The sequence below is a fragment of the Pelodiscus sinensis genome, chromosome 13 (assembly GCF_052426305.1).
Source record: "Pelodiscus sinensis isolate ZL-2025 chromosome 13, ASM5242630v1, whole genome shotgun sequence".
In the NCBI taxonomy this organism is placed as follows: Eukaryota; Metazoa; Chordata; order Testudines; family Trionychidae; genus Pelodiscus; species Pelodiscus sinensis.
Genome location: NC_143064.1, coordinates 2,817,396 through 2,839,392, shown reverse-complemented (window position 1 = coordinate 2,839,392; position 21,997 = coordinate 2,817,396).

Sequence of the window (21,997 nt, the reverse complement as noted above, 5' to 3'; positions counted from 1 at the left end):
GTCTGCTGGGGTTACACTAGATCAATGGAACACATTTCCCACCAACCTAGCTACCACCTCTTGGGAGGGGTTACCAGCCCCAGTGGGAGACCCCCTTCCCCTGAGGGTTACAGTGACAGGAGTATAGACAAACCCACAATCACTCCCTCGTGCCAGTGTGCTCAGAACACCACGCCCATCGATTTGCACTGCATACCACACCGGCTCCAAAGTGCACCTGCTTTTCTCAAGACCTGGTCTCCCAGCAGAGAGACTATTATTCACCCCTCACTTCCGGCGCAAGGCCTGTATTTCTGCATTTTCCTAGTGGACACCTGCAGTAAAACTGCTTTATGGGCTGTGCAGGCAATTCAAAACCCAGCCATGCAGGGGCTCTAAAACATGCCGGTTTGGATTGGCCAGGCAGCTTTCCCGTCTGCGATTGTGCCCTACGAGGTGGAACACAAATAGGTCAGTAAAACTTACTGGAGTGGCACTTAGCAGGGACCTGAGACTGCGGCGTGTGATTGACGAGCACTTCGGCACCACGCTCGGGGATGCGCCCTTTAGCTCCGTGACATTGCAGCGCGCTCGCCTTCTTCCGAGAGAAGATCCCAGCCAGCGTGGGAGCGAGCCCTGGTTCTCGGTGCCTCTCCCCACACCTCACCCGCCACCCCCCGGACACGTGCAGAGCGAGGGGAGCCGATTTCTCTTCCTGCGTCTCCGTTGGGGCCACAGTTGGGAGGGGTTTTGTTCTCCTCACTCGAGGGCCAGGCTGGAGGGGGGGGGGCTGTTTTTTACTTCTCACTCGCTTGTGGCCACTGTTCACCGACTGGCCAGCACCAAAACTGCGTGCGAGGGGTGTGGTGTGCACGAGGGACATTCCTTACCTGGCTGACATCACGCCCTGTTCCCCTGGGGCCAGAACAGCTCATCTGCCACTTCACCATCCGCTGAGGCCACGTAAGAGCGGCGCCCGTGTCTATTCTGGATATTACACTCAATGGTCCCTCTAATTTTTTCCATCAGTGTGCAGAATAAATGTTATGTGCAGAGGAATGTGTGGATGTGCACCACCAGTGGAAACACATGCTACCAGCTACCACTCTGCTCATCAGCTGGGTAGCATTGGAATCTCCCCTGGGCAGCTGCCCAAGCACCCAGCTTCCAGGAACCCTGGGTACGGTACCTCCTGCAGCGAGAAGGGTCTGGAGTCGGACTAGGGCCTCCCGATCGTGGGAGGAGAAGCCCTGGGATCCACCATGGCCACAGCTGGTCAGGACCTTGGATTTCATAACGCCTTCCCTTTGTGGGACCTGGGGCTGCACATTGTGTTGCACTTTGTGGATCTGGAATTCAATCGGCAAACCAGCCGGTGGGCCGAGGCCTCAGATCCCGTCGCTGAGCCTGGCTGATCCCGCAGCTCCTCTTACCCACACTGACGCTGCTCTGTGGAGGCTCCCAGAGCTCCTCCGGCAGACACGGGCGGGGCCAGGCCCAGGACCGACCAGCGTGGTGCCCTGCGTGCTCGGTCAGCGGGGAGCAGGCAGCCCCTGCCGGCTGGGTTGTGGGAGAACCTGCGTAATCGCAGAGCCAGGAAGGGACCGACGGCAACGGGCCACAATGTGCCAGCTCAGACCCAGCGAGGGGGTTCCGTGTTGCGGCCAACACTGAACTCAGACCTGCTAGCCAAGCGGCCAGGGACGTTCCAGGGTATAACCAGGGCAAGGGAGCGGAGGATGAACTTCGCCCGCCAGGGAAGAGACACGAGACGGAGGCTGCACCTCACGGACCGACCGCAGACTTGCACAGACCAAGGTGGCCTCCTCTTCAAGCCTTTTCCACCAGAACCTGAGCTCGGGCTGCCAGCGCCCTTCCCCCACGCTGCTGGGGTGAGAAGCAACAGCAAATAAAGCGAATGGAAGACCTGCCCTTGGTGTTCGTGGCCTGCCCAGGGCCTCCGACAGAGACTCCCCTCCAGTGGAGACACTAGGGCTACGTCTACACCGGCACAATTTTCCAAAAATGCTTTTAATGGAAAAGTTTTCCGTTAAAAGCATTTTCGGAAAAATCGTGTCTAGATTGGCAGGATGCTTTTCCGCAAAACCACTTTTTGCGGAAAAGCGTCCGTGGCCAATCTAGTCGCGGTTTTCCGCAACAAAGCCCCGATCGCCATTTTCGCAATAGGGGCTTTTTTGTGGAAAACAAATCTGAGCTGTCTACACTGGCCCTTTTGCGCAAAAGTCTTTCAGAAAAAGACTTCTGCCCGAACGGGAGCAGCACAGTATTTCCGGAAAAGCACTGATGATTTTACATGTGATCGTCAGTGCTTTTCCGGAAATTCAAGAGGCCAGTGTAGACAGCTGGCAAGATTTTTCGCAAAATCAGATGATTTTGCGGAAAAACTTGCCAGTCTAGACACAGCCTAGGGGAAAAGCAGGGCCCACCAAGTGTGCCTGACTGTGCAACGTGCCCTGCGTGTGAAATCTAATCTGCCCATGCTGCGAGGAGCCTGGGACACCAGCTGCTTGTCTGGCCAGGGACAGGAGTTGTCCTTCCCTACACAGCCAGTCTCGGTGGGGAGATCGGAGCCACCCTGAGAGGCAGGGCAGAAACGGGGGTGGAACTGCTCTAGCCCTGCCCTGCAGGCTGCGCAGAAGTGAAGGTGGCGTTCTTGGGACCCTCCCCACAACAACTAAGCAAACTCCACTCCCCCACACCACACACCATCGGCTGTGTCTACACTCGCGGCTTCTTGCGCAAGAAAACGTCTACACTGCCGTGGGCACGCTGTGCTTTTGCGCAAGAGCACCCATGGCAGTGTGGACGCTCTCTTGTGCAAGAAATCCCTGCCGAGCGTCCACACTGCCCGCTTGCGCAAGAGCTTACACCTGTCACAAAAGAGCGTCGCTCTTGCGCAAGGCGCCCCCTCTTACCACGCCGTGCTGTGAATTTCCTTGCGCAAGAGCGGGCGGGCGGTGGGGACGCTCTGCAGATTCTTGCGCAAGGCCGGCTGTACGTGCGCAAAGAGCCGCGAGTGTAGACAGAGCCAATCCTGTTTTAGGCCAGGACCCACATGGTCAGTATCGCCGCCAGCAGCCCAGCAGGAAGGGTGGCACGGTGTGGTGTTGCCACGCTGCCCTTTCTGCCTTTGCTGGCACCGGCTCTGCCATTCAAGCTGGGCAGAGAGAAAGTCAATGCTGTCACTGGCAGCAGCGCGGAAGGAAGGGCGGGCTGCGGGGGTATTGCCCCCTTCCTTCTGCCCCACGGCTGGGGGCAGCACTGCCTTCTAAGGAGGTGCCCAAGCTGGACAGCAACCCTGCCACCAGCAGCAGCACGGAAGGGAGAGTGGCAGGGTCTGCTGCTGCCCCCACCTTCTGCGCCGCTGCTGAGGACAGCCCAGCTTTCCGTGCCGAGCAGCCAGAGAGTGGCGGCTGCTGGCAGGGCACCCAGCTCGGACCCCTCGCTGCTGCCCGAAGCTGCACAGAATGAAGGGTGCATGGGATGCTATTGCCTCCTTTCCTTCTGCGCCGCTGCTGGTATCGGGGCTGCCTGCCGAGCGGGGTGGCCACCGGGCCTCTGATGGGGTGCCCAGCTCTGGATGGCAGCCCTGCTGCCAGCAGCAGCACAGACGAGACGGTGGCGTGGCATGTTATGGCCACCTTCCCTTCTGCCCCGCTGCTAGTGGTGGGGCTGCCTTCTGCGCTGGGCGGCCACAGAGCCATGGCTCCTGGTGAGGTACCCAGCTCGGATGGCAGCGCCACTGCCAGCAGCAGCACAGAAGGAAGGGCGGTGTGGCGTGGGATGGCCACCTTCCCTCTGCCCTGCTCCTGGTGGCATCTCTACTTCCAAGCTGGGCTGCCAGCGAGAACAGGAGCCCGGCTGTGAAGTCAGCGCCACCAGCAGCAGCAGCAGGGCAGAAGGAAGTGTAGCAAGCTATGGTATTTCCACCCTCCCTTCTGCACCGCTGCTGGCAGGGGCACTGCTCGCCAGGCTGGGCGGCTGAGCGCAGCTGCCACCCCAGTCACCCAGGAGAGATCATGGGCGTGACTTCCTATTTCCAAAGTCCGTCCGGACAGAGACCTGAGGACTAAGATGGAGCTCATGGCCGGGAAAGCCCAAACGGACCCTACAATCGACCCGCCTGCCCTGGCCTGGCCCCCCCTTTTGTGCGTCACGCTGCACTAGGGGATTCCTCTGTGGCCCTGGGGTCCCACACGGCCAGGAGTTCTTGGCAAACCCTTTCCCACAACTTCCGTGGCTGTAGATTCTCAGGGCAGGTTTCCTTATTTCAAAGATCTGCCTGGATGGAGAGCGGAGGACCAAAGGGAGACCATGGCCAGGAAAACCCAGGTGCACGGCCTGCCTCTAAGAACGTCAGCGTCCCGGCATTCACTGGCCAGAGACATATTTGTCCGAAGAAACTGTTACCCAGGAACAAAAACATTATGTCTACCTGCAAGGTATATCGGGCACAATTCAGACACTCTTCCGCCAACGCTGTCGTCTCCTGCCACCTGCTGCCTCCTCCGCACTTTCCTGGAAGAGCAAAAATGAAACGTAGCCTCCGAGAGAGGCTACCTTGGTGCAACGTTCTTCGTGCTGGAGGCACGGCCAACACAGCCGGACCAACAGCAGAAGCCAAATAAAAAAAATCACGAGACTGTTTTAAATTGATGCGATGAAAGAGAAACAAACGGGTCATTCATTTGGGTCTGTTGATGTGTCGCTGCTTCCTGAGCCTGGAGGACACACACGGGCCATGTCTTCAGCCTCTTCTCTGCAAACCTGAGGACTCTCTTTTTACACGAAAGCTGAGGGGACGGCGAGATTCCCGAACCTACACAGCGGTGCCAACAGAGCCCCCTGGCTTAGAGGTAGCTGCCACACAGAAGGCTGTGTCTACACCCGTGGTCCCCAACACGGTGCCCGCGGGGCATTTGTCTGCGCCCGCCAAGTGCTCAGGGCTGGCCTGGCCCCGGGCACGTGGCGCATGCGCGGTGCCGGAGCCGGCCACGGGCGCACGGTGAGCGCCGGCCCGAGGGGCGCCGCGAATTGACCCCCCGCGGCGCATGGGGGAGGTGGGGAGAGAGCACCAGCGCTGGCCCCGGGCGCGCGGTGCTTGGGGAAGGGAGGGGAAGAGAGCGCAGTGCTTGGGAGAGAGCGCCAGCGCCGGCCCCGGGCGCGCGGTGCTTGGGGGAGAGGGGGAAGAGAGCGCCAGCGCCGGCCCGGGAATGCGGCTATTGGGGGGGCCCCGCTCGGGGGGGGGGCCCGCTCCCCGGGCGCCTGGCGGGCGAACGGCCACGCCCCCTGGCGCCCGGCAACCCCAAATGGTTGGGGACCGCTGGTCTACACTGTCATGATTTTCCGGAAATGCTTTTAACAGAAAAGTTTTCCGTTAAAAGCATTTTCGGAAAAGCGCGTCTAGATTGGCAGGACGCTTTTCCGGAAAAGCACTTTTTGCGGAAAAGCGTCCGTGGCCAATCTAGACGTGCTTTTCTGCAAAAAAGCCCCGATCGCCATTTTCGCTACACTGGTCCTTTCGGACAAAAGTCTTGCAGAAAAAGACTTTTGCCTGAACGGGAGCAGCACAGTATTTCTGCAAGAAGCACTGATTTCAGACAGTAGGAAGTCAGTGCTTTTCCGGAAATTCAAGCAGCCAGTGGCGACAGCTGGCAAGTTTTTCTGGAAAATCAGATGATTTTGTGGAAAAACTTGCCAGTGTAGACACAGCCAAGGAGTTTTTCAGTTGGTGTTAACAGCACCACCTCCCCCAAACAAAGCCCCCTTAGAGTCCTAGCTTGGGCAGTCATGCCTAGCGGTCAGAGCAGTCAGCAACTAGGATCCAGAGCTGGGGTCAGGAGTCCCAGAGCAGCCAAAAGGCAGGTCTCAGACTCAGACCTTGGGGGCAGAAGGGACCATCATGATCGTCTGGTCTGATGTGGTGCACATTGCAGGCCACAGACCCACCACCCCGGCTGAGTTACTGACGTCCCCAGGCCATGGCAACTCCACCAGTCACACTAGTTGGGACCAGCCAGCGGCCCGGGCCCCATGTCGCCGAGGGAGGCACCCTCTCCTACCCCAGCCCCAAAGGCTCTGCATGTCTGCCCCACTGACAATTCCTCCCCCCCCTCAAACATGGGGTCAGTCAGCCCAGGAGTGTTTGGGGGAACCTGCCAGCCAGACGCCCGGGAACGGCTTCTCGCAGGGCCTCAGATTTCCCGCTGCCCCGTACGGGTCCCCCGGCAGCACGACTCGCACTCGCGTGAGTTCAGGGGCAGCCAATCGGACTGCGCAGGACAAAGGCTCAAAGTCACATCCAGCTGCCGCGCGCCTGTGAAAAGAAACACGCGTAGCTGGAGCCTCGGTCTGTCCCGTCTCCTCTCTGAAGTGTGCGGGGGTGGGGGGACGCACACACACTCCCACACACCTCGCGCACACGGGGAGGGGCGACTGACCAACCTGCCCCAACCCTCCCTGCCTAGCGCTCCCCCTCCGGCCTGGCTGGGCCCCGGGACGGACCCGCCTCTCCTGGTCCCTGGTGCTGCGGCTTCTCAAGGCAATGTGGGGGCCAGGTCATAGGGCCCCCCCTCCAGATTTCTGTCAAGGTTCCCACCAGGCATGGCCAGCAGCAGCCTGTCGGCGCTGGTGGGAGGGAAGGGACGGGAGCTGCTGTCAGCTGCAGGGAGGCGGGCATAACCTGGCCAGTGTATTGCAGAGGTCGCCTCTGCCCTCCTACACCCCGTCCTGCTGCTTGCACAGTGTGGAAAGGCAGCTCACACCGCCAGGCGGCTGCCAGCCACCCACATGGCCCAGCCGCCACCTGGCCACAGCACGGGCAGGAAGGGGTTAAGCCCTGAGCTGCCTTGAGCACCAGGGTCTACAGGGGCTTCCACAAACCGGCCAGAGAGGTGGCCCAGCAGGGCCGGGGCCGGGGACAAAGCAGCCCCCCACGCCCTGGGGGCAGGACCTAGGTGGGGCAGTGTGTGAAGAGGGGCTAAGTGCCCCTGCTTGAGGGGCTGTTGTGGGGTGGGGGGAGGAGGGGCAAACAGGCTGGAAATTGCTCCCCCCCCCATGGCAGAGCTCAGCTGAGGGGCGGAGACGTTCCCCTGCCAGCCTGTGTGGGGCTTTGGCACAGGCCAGAGCTCTCCCTGGGCCCAGCCAGCCCAAGGCAGCCGGGGGAGGAAGGAGGCTGCCGGCCAGGCTGCTGTGAGCGGAGCGACCGACTGGGGCTGACTGCACAGCGCCGGGGGCAGGACACTCCCCGCTGGGGGGGTCCTGAGGAGCAGCGGGGCTGGGGGCGAAGGGGCATGGCAGGGAGGGGACAGTGAGAGGGGCATGTAACGGGCTGGTGGGGGGGCAGTTACTGGACCCCCGCTGAGCACGGGCGGGCGGGTGGCGAGACAGGATCTGGCCAGCAGCAGGACCCAGCAGTCCTGGTGGGAGGGGGGGAGAGGAAATACGGGGCAATTGGCCCATGGCTTGAAAGAAGCCGGGACACCTACAGGAAAGGCTGAAATACAGGCCTGGCCCTTTAAAAACGGGACAGACACGGCGCACTAGAGGGGGTCTCCGGCCGCACAGGACGACTGCTCGAGGCCGCTGTTCAGCCAGGCCATGTCACGCTGCCCTATCCCTGCAGGGGCCAAGGCGCCGACTCGGGGGGAGCGCTGGTCTGCAGGGGGGGCCCACTCGGTCTGGGGGCCTGGACATCGTCCGTGGTCCTGAGGGCCGGGTTTTCCGGCACAGAGTGTCACTTGCTGCCCTTGTCATGAGTGTGCGGGGGCCTGGAGCCGGGTGTATCGGGAGAGAGCTGAGAACCAGAGGACCCCACCGTACACCCGGGTGCCAGGGGGCCGTCAGCCCTTCCCCAGCCAGATTCAAGGTGAAAGCCACGGAGCGACGTGCTGCCAGAGAGGGGGACGTGTTTCTCTCGTCCTGCTCAATACCACGGGCCCAGCAGGGCCGACAGCCGCCTTGGGGCCCGGGGCTCAGAGCAGGGGGAAGCTCCATCCATTTGCACCTAAAAAGCCTCTTGCTTTGTCACCCTCTTGCTTTTGGGGTCTTCCTTTCGCTCACTGCAAAGCCCTGTGGGATCATGGGCACTCTATGCCTTGCCCAGTCCTGGCTGAGCCAGAGCCCGACACAACGTACCTGGTGTAAACCCTCGGCAATTCCCTTGGCATCACCTCAGAGAAGATCAGAATTTCATGGGTTTTGGGTCGGTGTGAAGGTCGGTTTGTGAGCGCCCCCGTGTGGCCGGCTGGGGGCGCGCCCGCAACCTCTCCGCCCGACTGGCTCTGGGGGCGGGGGTGTCCTAGGTTTTCTGGTTGGTTGTCTGGGACCAGGCTTCTTCCTACCCCCTTGCTGTAGCTCCTGGGGGACTTGGGAGGACACAGACCTGCCCACTCCTGGGTCCCGGCCCAGGGTCCTTTAAGAAGTAGCTGCCTGCTCACTATTGCTGCAATCCACTGCTCCCTCGCTCCCAGGACCACTTCCCCAAGAAGCTGCTCCGCCAGCCCTCTCTCAGGGCTTTGAGGCCAAGTTCTCACCTGTCCAGGGCTCTGCAATTGCTGTCGTCTTATTGCGGCTGGTCTTCCGCCGCTGGACTTGGGTTTCCACCATTTCTGGAGTCTGGCTCACACGTGGAGCTGTCCGAGGTGCCGCTGTCCTCCCAGTCAATCCCCAGGTCTGACTGGGTCGAGCTCCAGAGAGGAACTGCCAGGCTCTAGCCCAGCTGCTTCTTTTATATCGGCTTGCTGAGCCCTGATTGGCTGAAGGAGAAGCAGCCACTCTAGTCTGATTGGAGGACCTCTTTTCTGCTCTTCTCCCTGAAGCAAGGTGCAGCGAGTCCTCCTGCCTCCACTGGGGGTGTCGGGCCTACTCCACCGTGTCACAGGTGGGTAAACACGGGGATAAATTGACTGGGGAGGTTGTGGAATCTCCATCACTGGAGACATTTCATAGAATCATGGAATCAGATAATCCTAGAGCACTAGAGCTGGAAGGGACCTCGAGAGGTCATCGAGTCCAGTCCCCTGCCCTCATGGAAGGACCAAGCACCGTCTAGACCTTCCCTGATAGATGCCATAGAATCTTAGGGCTGGCAGAGACCTCAGGAGTCACTGAGTCCAGCCCCCTGCCCAAGCAGGACCAACCCAACTAAATCAACCCAGCCAGGGATTGGTCCAGCCGAGACTTAAACACCTCTAGGGACGGAGATTCCGCCCCCTCCCTAGGGAACCCAGCCCGGTGCTTCCCCACCCGCCTAGGGAAACAGGTTTTCCTAATATCCAACCTAGACCCCCCCACTGTAACTTGAGACCATTGCTTCTTGTTCTGCCACCTGTCAGGAGACTTTAAGAGCAGGTTAGATAGACTTTTATCAGGGAAGATTTAGACGGCGCTGGGTCCTGCCGTGAGGGCAGGGGACTGGAATTGATAACCTCGCGAGGGCCCTTCCAGTTCTACTCTTGCAGGATTCTATTATTCTATACAATTAGAAAAAGGCAGTGAGAGGTGAGAAACTCTCATTTTTAGTAAAACGCCTCATCCCTAAACACTAATGGCCCCAAAAGAGCTGGTGGCGTGATAACTAGCATTGATTTACATCTTCTTGCACACTATACACTGTAGTAATTTCACCGGGAAACTCTAAGCATTTCTTGATTTCAGATTAGCAGCCTCTCCACAACCGTCAGAAAGAAACGGGCTGACCAGTAACCCCAGATTGCACGTAGGCTTCTGACGTCAGCCAGCCTCTGAATTGCTTTGTTATGAAAGTTCATTTGATGTAAAGTTACCTGCTGAGTGGGGAGTCCTGCACACACACTGCGCCCTGCAGCCCTGCACAGAGACCCGGACTTCCTTTGCTTGGACGGTTTGGGCCACTCCCTTCATGTGATTGTAAACAGCAGTCTGGGGTTTCACTTCCTTTGGTACCGCTGTGTGCTAAGCACAGCCTGGCCACCTGCACAGCCTGGCCTCAGACCCAGGCCTGCAACATCCACGGCAGGACAATTGTGAGACAACAGTAAAGCGGCTGACAGCTACAAGCAGTGGAGAATGTGTATGTAGTACGTGGCTCACACACAGGGCCATGCCTGCCTTCATCTGATCATCGGTAATGCCTCAGAACAACTCCTAATCTAGCTGAGCCAGCCATATTCACAGCTGAGGCCTGTAAAGCCAGAGTTACCACCAGACAGAAGCCGCTGCTTCCCTCTTTGCTGGTCTTTCTCCGTGTGTGTGTGAGAGAGAGACAGAGAAGAGAGAGTTAGTTAGTTAGTTAGTTAGGGTATGTCTACACTACAAAGTTAATTCGAACTAACAGACGTTAGTTCGAATTAACTTTGATAGGCGCTACACATACAAACTGCTAGTTCGAACTTAATTCGAACTAGCGGAGCGCTTAATTCGAACTAGGTAAACCTCATTCTACGAGGACTAAGCCTAGTTCGAACTAAGTAGTTCGAATTAAGGGCTGTGTAGCCACTTAATTCAAACTAGTGGGAGGCTAGCCCTCCCCAGCTTGCCCTGGTGGCCACTCTGGCCAACACCAGGGAAACTCGTCTGCCCCCGTCCTGGCCCCAGAGCCCTTAAAGGGGCACGGGCTGGCTACGGTGCTCGTGCCAGGTGCAAGCCTGCCAGCACCCAGCCAGCAGACCCTGCACCTGGCATGGCACGAACCAGCTACTCGCTGCCACCCAGCCCTCCGTCTCTTCCCGGACCAGGCTGGCAGCTCCCGGGAGCCTGCCCGGGTCCGCAAGAGGCGGGCGCCCACCTGGTCTAGTGCGGAGATTGTGGACCTCATCCATGACGTCCGCAGTAGGCACAGGAAAGTGGCCGTCTAGGGCAGGATAGCTGCCAGCCTGGCCACCCAGGATAAAGGTGTGCATGAAAATCAAGGTGGTCCAGTGAGACCCCTGACCCTGAGCCCTGAGCTTAGAATGGCCATACTGGGTCAGACCAAAGGTCCATTTAGCCCAGTAGCCTGTCTGCCAACAATGGCCAACACTAGGTACTCTGGAGGGGATGGACTGAAACAATGACCAAGCCACTTGTCTCATGCCGTCCATCTCCAGCCTTCCACAAACAGAGGGCAGGGACACCACTCCTACCCCCTGGCTAATAGCACTCCATGGACCCAACCTCCATCACTTTATCTCACTTCTCTTTAAATTCTGTTATAGTTCTAGCCTTCACAGCCTCCTGCAGCAAGGAGTTCCACAGGTTGACTACACGCTGTGTGAAGAAGAACTTTCTCTTATTAGTTTGAAGCCTGCTACCCATTCATTTCATTTGGTGTCCTCTAGTCCTTCTATTATGGGAACTAATGAAGAACTTTTCTTTATGCACCCTTTCCACACCATTCATGCTTTTATAGACCTCGTGGAATGAGGTGTACAGCTAGTTCGGATTAGGAAGCCTAATCTGAACTAGCTAGTTTGTGCCGCGTGTAGCCGCGTGGCACGCAGTCCGAACTAGCCAGCATTTAAAATGACGCCGGCCGGGATCATGCAAATGAAGCCCAGGAAATTCAAACCCCGGGCTTCATTTGCAACTCCGTATGACTACATTAACCCCCCTAATTCGAACTAGGGGGGTAGTGTAGACATACAGTTAGTTAGTTAGTTAGTTAGTTAGTTAGTTAGTTAGTTAGTTAGTTAGTTAGTTAAACGGAGCAGATTCAGACAGCAAGAACTTGCTCACCTCCCTTTTCCTGTCCCCCACCTCCCAAAAAGGACAATTACCGCTAGGATTGCCAGATGGTTGAAACAAAAATACTGAACTCCCTCCTCCCGCCCCCCCCAAAAAAAAAATCTGGGAAAAAATTCTGTTGAAGGGAAAAAAAGCGGGGGGAGACCCAAGTTGTTGAACAAAAACCAAAAAGGACTCCTGATAAGCCAAAAACAAAAAAAAATAAAATAAAACAGCATTAAAACAGCATGTCCCCTTTAAGAGTTAGTGCAGGGATAGGAACAGGGGAGAAGTTGAGCACTAAGACCCAGGGGAAAGCATTGTTTCCCCTAGATCTTTTGATAAGCATGGGGCTGCAGTCAGGGGGCTGGGGGTGTTGGGATCCAGAGGGCGGTTTGGGGGGGGGCAAGGAGGAGGCCGGGTGCTGAGTGTTCGTAGGGTTGCCAGGTGCCTGGCATTTTCACCTCCTGGCCAGGGAAAAATTCAGAAAATACTGGACATTTTAGGACATTTTAGGTATCCGGTATTCTCTGAATTTTTTGTACCGACAGGAGCCGAAAATACTGGACTGTCCGGGTGAATACCGGACACCTGACAACCCTAGTTACTGCCCCCTGTAAAACCATCTAAAGACTGTCAAGGGGGAGGGAGGTTTAACATTTTCCTTCTTTTTCTTTATAAAGAATTTCGGTGATGGTTGTTGCCCTGGAACTAAGCAAACCAAGGTGTCCACATTCAAAGCCCTTACCGCTGTTTAACGGCTTAGTGGTGTGGAGGGACCGCAGGGTGGTAAGGCCCCTGGCTCTGGGGGCCACTTATCCCATTAACATCAGCCCAGATCTGGATTTTCAAATGTGCTTGTTGTTGCTAGAATCGATGGGAATTATGCTGGTGACGTCGGTGAGAGCGGAATTAGCCTTTTGCCAAATGCTTTTGAAAATCACCCTGAAGATGTAGAGTGATATTTTGCTTTCCAGGCCGTGACCTCCAAACCGTGATACACAGGGGTGCATTAAACCTCAAAAATGACCGACGGCCATTAGTATTCTTGGCCCTGTTGTATAGAGGGGCAAACAAAGGTATGGAGAAGTTAAGGGACTTGCCCACAGAACACCCGTAACAAAACCAAGGTCTCTAGAGCCCTCAGCGGTAGCTACCAGACCAGTCTTCTTTTATCCACAGAGAGAGAGCGATTGGTAGTACAGATGGTAAATTCTTAAAAACCTAATAACAACTCCTAGCTATTAGCTCCTTTCAAAATAACTGGGGGTTTAGAGGGTGATGTTTAACCAATATAGACAGGAAAACCTGCAATGTGAAGGGTTTGCTCGTTATACATGCAGGATCCTGCATTAATTAGAGACTTTTCATCAGGGGATTTCAAAGGACTTGACAAACACGCACAAAAATGATTTAAATATGTAGAGTCTCCATCAGAGATTATCTGAGCAGTCTGCACTATTAAGGTCTCTAGTGGCATCTGTAATGACTACAGTACAATGACTTTGCAAATGACACTGTATTATCCTGGGCCAAGAATCTGTCATGAAGGGTAGAGATCAAGTCAGACATTGACTCGCAGGATTGTTTTCAGAATATTTTACATTAAAATGAATCCTCCCCTAAACAGACCTTGGAAATGTCTCTTTCATTTATTATTAGAGCTGTACAAATAAAGGGCTTTGGGGGTTTTACTAGCAATTTCCCTCCCATTCACCCACCCCCAAACACCACCACCATCACCATCACAAAAGGGGGCAAAATGGGTTTAGGGTCAAAACAAAAATGATTTTTTTAATAATTTTCAGTGAATTGGAAGTTGAAAAAAATGTAATTTCAGTTTGAACAAAACATTTTGTTCAACCTAAAGCAGCGTATCATTTTGATTTTGAGCATTTAACGTTTTCTGAAATCTTTTCAATGAAATTCAGTTAGACATCTCCCCCCGAGTCAATTTGAATGGGTCTGAAATAACACGTTTAGCCTTTTTCTGACGGTTTGTTTTGCTTTTTTGACATGAGCAAGAGTGGCCAAACCACCAGGAAGTCACAGTGTGTCCGTGTTGCTGAATCTGTAAGTGCCACCAAAAAAGGGAGGAGGGGCTGGAAAAAAACCATCACTCCGCTCTATTTATAATTGATGAGAACCCAAAAGCAAGCAGGTCTGAACATCCAGAATTATATTATTAAAAACGGGTTGTGTTAGCCAACAGCCCTTGTCTATTGAGGGGGATTTCAGATCCGCTTGTACCCAAGAATCCCATGACTATTGCATTTTTCAGGTACAGAGCTGAGGGTTGGTGGGTAGAGTAATGGATTCATTTGCTAGCTTGCAGGAGTATATTTACGACTGCCTCTGCTTTTCTCCCCGGAGTCATAAGAATTAACAAATGGGCCCCAGGCAAGTCCTAGCTCAGATAAATGCGAGGGGGTTTGCAGTCCCATCTAGCGCTGGCGGCTCACGTGGTGGGCGTCTGAGCCGGCTGTGCAGCTTGTCACAGAGGATTTGCCTGTTATCTGGCCAAGAACAGGTTCTTCCTCCTGTGAATCGATTAAGCCAGCTTCAAGCCTTCACCGTATATGCAAAGACCCAGCACCGTGTCGCAAGCTAGCCAGTCTGTGAGGATAAACCAAGCTAGGCAAATGTTCCTGCCTGTAGCCAACCGTACAGAGGGCCAAATTCATGGGAGGTGCCACAGGGTGATGAAAACTCAGCCTGGTCCCCTTCCCCAAAGCTCTGAACACTTCTCCTGGAAGCACGGTGAGGGAGCTCTGTGACGCGGCTGCCCTGGGTCAGCTGGTTCAGGTTCACGGCACTCAGGCTGTGGGGCCATGTCTGGGGCCCCTCGCGGGGCCCCACAGTTCATGCACCAGCCCACGCTCATGCAGCGACGTGATTTGTCAGCGTCAAAGCCCAGGTCAGCTGGTTTTAGTTTAGCCACCCTTGTTTTAGACACACTGTGTGATGATGGGGAGGGGAAACTCCCCTTTTCTGGAAGTCCCAGCCATTCAGTTCACTAAATTTCCTGTAAAGGGTTAAAACCACAGACAGTGGGTCCTAGAGCATCCCCAGGAATGCCAGGGAAGCAGGAAGTGTTGGCAGGGAACCAGGAGAACCAATGAAAAGAGAGGGTGGATTTTTGAATGGGAAGCAGTAACCTTCCTGTGCCAGTTTGATCAGAGCAGAGCCTGGGAGACATGTGTTAGGCCAGGAAAACAGGCATGGGATCTGCAGCGACATCTATGTCTAGGGAAGGACTAAACCCTGGAACAACAGAGATGTGAGTAGAACAGGGAACGTTTAGTCAGATGCAATCAGATTATTCTCTTTATTTTGGGGTTTGCTGGATTTCTCCAACCTGAGTCTACACACTGCCCCCCGTACACTGTAACTTTCAAACTGAATCCCAGAGAAGCAATTCTCGGTGCCTTTAATCTGTCTTTCTTCAGTTGCTCTGTAACATCAGCAACCAAGTATGTTTTCTTTGTTTTAGTAATAAAAATCACCTTTTAAAGGCTGTGATTCGATTCCTGTGTCCTAGAAGGCAGGAGGTTCTGTGTGCATGACCTAAGACCGTGAGGAATCTCAGAAGGGTAGCCATGTTAATTTGTAACTGCACAGACACTGATGCCCTCTGTCCATCCCAACCATGGCTTCTGGACAGCCCAGCTCCGCTGGATCTGCACTACCGGGGCTGCATCTATCACTTGCTGCCTAGGCGTAGGTTCCACAGCACGGAGAAGATGCACAGAAAAGCTGATGCAGCTTCAGGCAGATTCCCCTTTCAAATGACTAGGGGTTTAGAGGATGATGTTTAAATAATACTGGGGCTGGGAGTTATCAAACCCCAGTGGCCCTTGGTGGTCCAGTGTCCCACACCCCTCCGGTCCATAGCACAGCACTTGGTACCATGGGGACCATGAACATTTGGTATGACCCCATTCTAGGACTTGGATCTCTTACCAGGTGTGGTCTGGATTGGGAGCTCCTGTTACGTTTACACACTGTCTGGTTCAAGACCTAAGATTTGATCTGCAGCACTGGTGGGCAACTACATGTGGTCCATTGAGGACGTATGTGCAGCCCACAAAACATTTTGTTTACCGTTGCCCCCGTGCAGGGTTACAATCATAGAATCATGGGATCGTAGGGCTGGAGGAGACCTCAGGAGTCATCGAGTCCAGCCCCCTGCCCAAAGCAGGACCAACCCAACTCAATCAGCCCAGCCAGGGCTTTGCGAAGCTAGGACTTAAAAACCTCTTGGGGTGGAGATTCCTCCCCCTCCCTAGGGAACCCATCCCAGTGCTGCCCCACCCTCCTCGGGAAAGAGTTTTTCCTAATATCCAACCTAGGCCTCCCCCACTGCAACCTGGGTTGCCACATTCTGCTGGTTTCTGTCCATAGTTTTGTTCCTACCGGTATTACTGAAGTGACACAGACATGAAGCCAGGACCCATGAAGCGAGGTGCACGCTGGTTGCACGCATCACTGACTGCAGGAGCCAGGTGCTTCCTCAGCCTCCAACCACAGCGCCGCGACGGCTCACTCGGCACACCCCGCACATTCTAGGGACGCAAGCTCAGTTCGCAACACGACCCTACCCCGGGAGACGGGCTTGGCTACAGCAATCTTGCGGCCACTGAGCTGAAGGAGGCCATGCATCTGGCCCGCTTACTAGCCTGGGTTGCCCATCGTTGATTTGGAGCCTTTAACCAAGATTCCAATACAAATAATTCAATACACATCATCAGATTAACCACTGTGGGGAGCCAAACTCCTCCCTGGTGTGAGCCCAATGACACTGGCGATGTCACAGTAGGAACAAGTTTGGTGCAGTGCATTCATCATGTTGTGCGCCGGTTGCCATGGTTAATGTGCATTTTTATGACTAAGCTAAATGTACCTTTGTTTCGGCAACGTCCTCTCGCACCTCACGCAATGAAGGAGTCTCTTGAAGCCCACAGAGTTATGAATGAGGCAGGAGGTTTGAGGCCGTTACCTCCCATGTCCAAAGCGGTGCATTTTCATGCCTGAACGTGTAATCGCTTCTGTGGAAATGGCACGTGCAATATTTCATTAGCCTCCTGCCCCAGCCATTAAGCCTCACCTAAGAGGCACTGGTGACACTTTCCACGCAGCTGTGGGAAGATGAGAGATGGGATCGGACGGCTGGTTTGTTACCAACTGATGACCAGAAAATTTAAGTTCAGGAAACTCGTTAGTTAGTCACAATTAATTTTGACTGAACTCAAACCTAAACACGTGACGGAGAACTGCAGTGTGAGACAAGGGCCGGAATGAAAAAGAACCTCAGTGCGATGCGACACAAACTACATTGCCATGGTCAGTGCCCTGAGCTAAAGATCCTGACGTGGATCCAGTGACCTAGGACACCAGCACAGCTGCTCAATGGCAAATGCATCTTCTCTGGCCTCATCGCCTTTCAGATTTTGGTCTATTTCCCTAATATCAGATCCCCTGGCTGTGGCCCAGCTGCTCACATGTGCCCGCCCAGTCCAGCTCTATGCTGCACCACATCCTCTCTCATGAAGAACAGGTCCACAGAGAGTGTGGAGCCCTCCCCGACTGGCTGGACCGTAACTGGCCTGCTCTTCACCCCTGGGCTATGGACGTGCACATTCTACTGCCCAAAGAAGCTGTGCATGCCCACGGCGAGGAGTCTGGGGGCATTAGGGGTGGGCGTGAAGAGAGGGCTTGAGTGTCAGTGATTTTCAAAATTCAGCTCAGCCATCATTCCCCACCACAGCTCGGCTCCCATGGGGCACTTCTACCAAGTGCTGCCCTGCCCTCGTAAAGCAAGTGGTTCAAACCTGATACCGCTGGATTCCTCGGATTTAGAGCTACCTGCTTTGGTCCTTGCACAGACGGAGCAGCTGGCTCTGTACTTAGACCTAGAAGATTTACCCGGCGCTTAACTCAAATGATTTCTTCATTGAATTCATTGCTTTGGGGTGGGGCTGAGGAGGAGGGGTGCAGGATGCAGGCTACCCCAGGGAGAGGGGGAACCCCAGGGCCCTCATGGCAGCAGTGTGGGGCCAGGTGAGAAATGCCTCTCTACGGCCGCTGCAGCTCTAGCAGGCACGGCCAGGAGAGGGGGGCATATCCCCAGGCTGGGGCGGGCCAAGTTCATTTGCCCCCTGCACCGCCCAGCCAGACTGAGGAATGCAGAAAACTCTGCACTTTCCCCCCGCTCCAGCCAGCAATGGTCCTGTAGGAATTGGGAGAGGAATTTAAGCCCCCTCACCTCTCAAGGGCACCTGTGGGATGGGAGGCTCAGGGGTGGGGGCCTCCCACTTAGGGAGGGGGCTGCACCCCCAGCCAGCCCCTTTCACCCGCCTGGTGTGGCTGTCGCTTTTCGGGATGGTTTTCTGAGAAGCAAATCCCATTCCAGGCACATCCCATTGTCCTGGCACAACCAACCCCTGACCTTGCACGTTAGGAGAAGAGGAAGCTGCCTCCCAATTTTGGTGGGCCCAGCTCTTACCGTTTAGGAGGAAAGTCTCAGGGGGGTAGCCGTGTTAGTCTGTCACTAAAAAGAACTTTAAAAAATGAGCGATCCTGAAGTACTTTCGTGACTAACAAAATTTTATACGAGCTTTCGTGGGCACAATCCACTTCTTCACATGAGTGGAGCAAAAGACTTAGGAAGAGTTCTTGAACAGATAATCTCTCTCAAATATATAGTGGGCGGTGGGACCCTTCAGCAGAAATTCCAGAACATTTTCTATCCAAGCAATGTATACGGCCTCCACTTGTGCAGTTAGAGTTGCACGGGAATTTTTCACTAAACTATTTCTGGGCTAAAACACGGTTGATGGTCAGAATGCCCCCTTTTGGCATCTTCTATCCAACAACTTTTGGGAATTGTGAATCAAAGTGATACTTCATTTCAAAATGTGAGTAAACTGAGACTAAAAAAAGTTTCTAAAAAAAAGGGGAAAGGTCAAAATTGAAACAAAAAAACACTTAGATTTCCCCCTTCCCCAGTATTGTGGGGTTTGATTGTTTTTCTCCGCCACAACTTTTGGGATTTCAACTTTCCATCCTGATCTAGGATGGGAAAAGTTTTTGAAACCTCACAAATTTTCCTAGGATGGGAAAACTCGTACTTGCCCAGCCCTAGCCAAAGTATTTGGGAACCTCACAATCTTTAATGATGTCCTCACAACACCCCTGGGCAGTCGTCAAATGCTCTTATCCCCATTTGACAGATGGAGAACTGAGGCATAAAGAGAGTAAGTGACTGATCGAGGTCATGCGAGGGGCAGTGGCAAAGCAAGGAACTGATTGACGCTGGGTCTCCTGAGTTCCTGGCTAACACCTTGGAAATATTCCTCCCCTCCCCCGTGGCCTCTTTCAGCTGATTCCTTGCTGGCCAATGTGGGTTTGGGGGAAAAGTTGGTTTTTACTGATTTCTGACTCCATATGCAAAATGCTCAGACACCCGGCTGTGACGTAGTGGGGGTACCTGGCTGGTTTCTATGCTGCTGGCTCTGGGGTAACCCCACTGGCTGCCGTGGGTACCACGACCCAGCAAAACAGGATGAGTCACTATGCAAACCAGTCTGGCCAGACACCCCCCATGGAGAGGAACAAAGGAAGGTGGATGCTGCCTTGGCTGGGGGGCAGGGCTGGAAGTGAGGGAGTTGGTTGCTGGCTGTCGGAGGGCATGGAGGGGAGCCTAGGAGAAGGGGCTGGAGTTTAGGGGCCCAGTCTCCCCCATCCCAAGGGGGCCTGAGGCATCCTAGCCCAGTTCCTGTAACCAGATTACATCGGTGCTGCGCTGTGCTGGAGGAGCAATAAACCACCCTCAATTCCACTGGCTGGTGCAGTCTGTTTGTGCCATTTCGGGGTGCAGGAGACGGGGAACCCCCAACGCGCCGTCACACTGGTGTCAGGAGCGGGATGCACTGCACCCCGTGGATGGAGCTTCCAGCGGCAAGCGACAAGGCGCAGTAGAAGCAAGAGCCCTGGAGCCAGGCGTGCTGGAGACAGAGCGAAGCGGTTCCTGGGAATCGTGGGGCGCTGCAGCACTAGACTGGTGAGTCTGCACCGAGGGGCCCAGCGGGCAGATGGCCTACGCCCGACTCTTGAAGGCAGAGCTGGTGGGGCTGTGCAGAGAGAGGGGCTTGCCTGTGCAGAAAGCAACCAAGGCCCAGCTGATTGCCCAGCTGGAAGATAATGACCAGCCACAGGGCCAGGATCTTGTCCCCAGGGGAAGCAGCCAGACCCCCCCTGAGAGTGTGTCAGGCTCAGAGAGGGGGAGGAGCGTTGGAACCCACCGGAGAGATGAGACAGCGTCTCCCGGGAGGCCTGCAAGCCGTAGCCCATCTAGGGCAGGGGACAGCCCAGCGGAGCTGCGGCGCCTGGAGATCCAGCTGCGGATCAGGGAATTGGAAGTAGAGGACCGAGAGAAGGACCGCCAGGATCGAGAGAGGGAGCGGCAGCATGAGCTGGCCATGGCAGAGCGGAGAACCGGCGGGGCACCGGCTGTGCCAAGTGCGGATGGGCCCCAGGGTCCCAGGACTGCCAGACGCTTGGAGAGGCTCGTGGTGGCCCAACTGAAGGACATGGGCGACATAGACGGGTTCCTCAGCTCCTTTGAGAGGGCCTGTGGACTGCAACGGGTTCCCCCAGCTGACTGGCTGCAGGAGCTCATCCCCGCACTGAACCAGGAGGCGGCCGGAGTGCTCAGTCAGCTGGAGGACCTACAGCCAGGGGATTACAACCGAGTCAAGGAGGCCCTGCTGCACAAGTTCGGGCTGACCCCCGAGATGTACAGGAAGAAGTTCCGGGGGGTACAGAAAGGGCCACGGGAGACCTATGTGGACCTGGCCTCCCGCCTGGCGCAATACTGCCGCAAGTGGGTGTCTGGAGTCGGAGCCCAGACCGCAGAGGAGCTGCTCAAGCTGGTCATGATGGAGCAGTTCTATGAAGCGTGCCCACCCAAACTGAGGCTGTGGCTCAAGGACCGGAGACCAGAGAACCCCCAGGAGGCCGGGAGACTGGCGGATGAGTTCACGGAGAGCCGGTCCAGGTGTGAACGGGAGTCCCGGAGAGAGAGGGAACCGCGCAGAGACCGGATCTCGGATGAGCGACGGAGGGAGTCAACTACGGGGCGAGACCAAGGAACAGGTCGTCTGCGCCCCAGAGAACCAGCCAGGGCCTGGACAGAGACAGCCCAAAGCCTATCTTGCCATCGCTGTGGGCAAAAAGGCCACAAGAGGGCTCAGTGCACCAGGTCCCAGGACCGGGGACTTTCCAGGGTTAACTGGCTGGGGCGGGAGGAAGGGCAGGCTGCCCCAGAGGCAGGGGCTGGCAGGCAAACCTCAGCTCAGAGAGAGGGGAAGGATGCTCAGTGCACCTCCCCTGGGAGGTCTGATTCTCAGGAGGCGGATTTCTCCATGTACCGGGTGGGGGCAGGACGGCCCCTGCGGAGCGAGTGCCTCATACCCCTGGAGGTGGATGGTAGGAAGGTGACGGGCTTCTGGGACACGGGGGCGGAGGTGACTCTGGCCCGATCTGACATAGTGGCCCAGGAGCGGATACTACCCCACGCGCAGCTGACCCTGAAGGGCATAGACGGGTCCCCGTTTAAGGTGCCTGTAGCCAGGGTGCATCTGAAATGGGGGGCGAAGGAAGGCCTCAAGGAAGTGGGGGTGCACCCGCACTTGCCCACCGAGGTGCTGATGGGGAACGACCTAGAGGAGTGGCCCCATGAATCCCAGCGGGCTCTAGTCACTACCTGGAGCCAGAGCCAGCGGGGGGCTGACAACGTGGGTCCAGGGAAGGACTCCCGGCAGCGTCCTCAGGGTCCCATCCCAGTGGACACAGGGTCCAGCCAGGCTGGGACTCCGGACCTAGGCAGAGGTGGGGGACAGGTCCCGATCCCTGCCTCAGCAGCTGAATTCCAGGCTGAGGTGCAGGCAGACCCCTCCTTGCAGAGGCTGAGGGACCGGGCTGGCCTCCGTGCAGCTCAGCCCCGGGGGAGAGGTGGCCAGGAGAGATTCCTGCGGGAGCGTGGGCTCCTGTTCCGTGAGTGGCTCCCCCCCAGGAAGGCGAGGGCATGGAGGGTAGAGCGGCAGCTGGTCGTCCCCCGAAAGTATCGCCTCAAGCTGCTGTATTTGGCCCACGATTCCCCCGTTGGGGGCCACCGGGGGATCCGGAGCACCCGGCTGAGGCTGCTCCAGCACTTCTATTGGCCGGGAATCTTTACAGCCGTGCAGCGGTACTGCCGGTCCTGTGACTCCTGCCAGAGGGGCGGGAAGGCCCAAGACAGGAGGAAAGCGGCTTG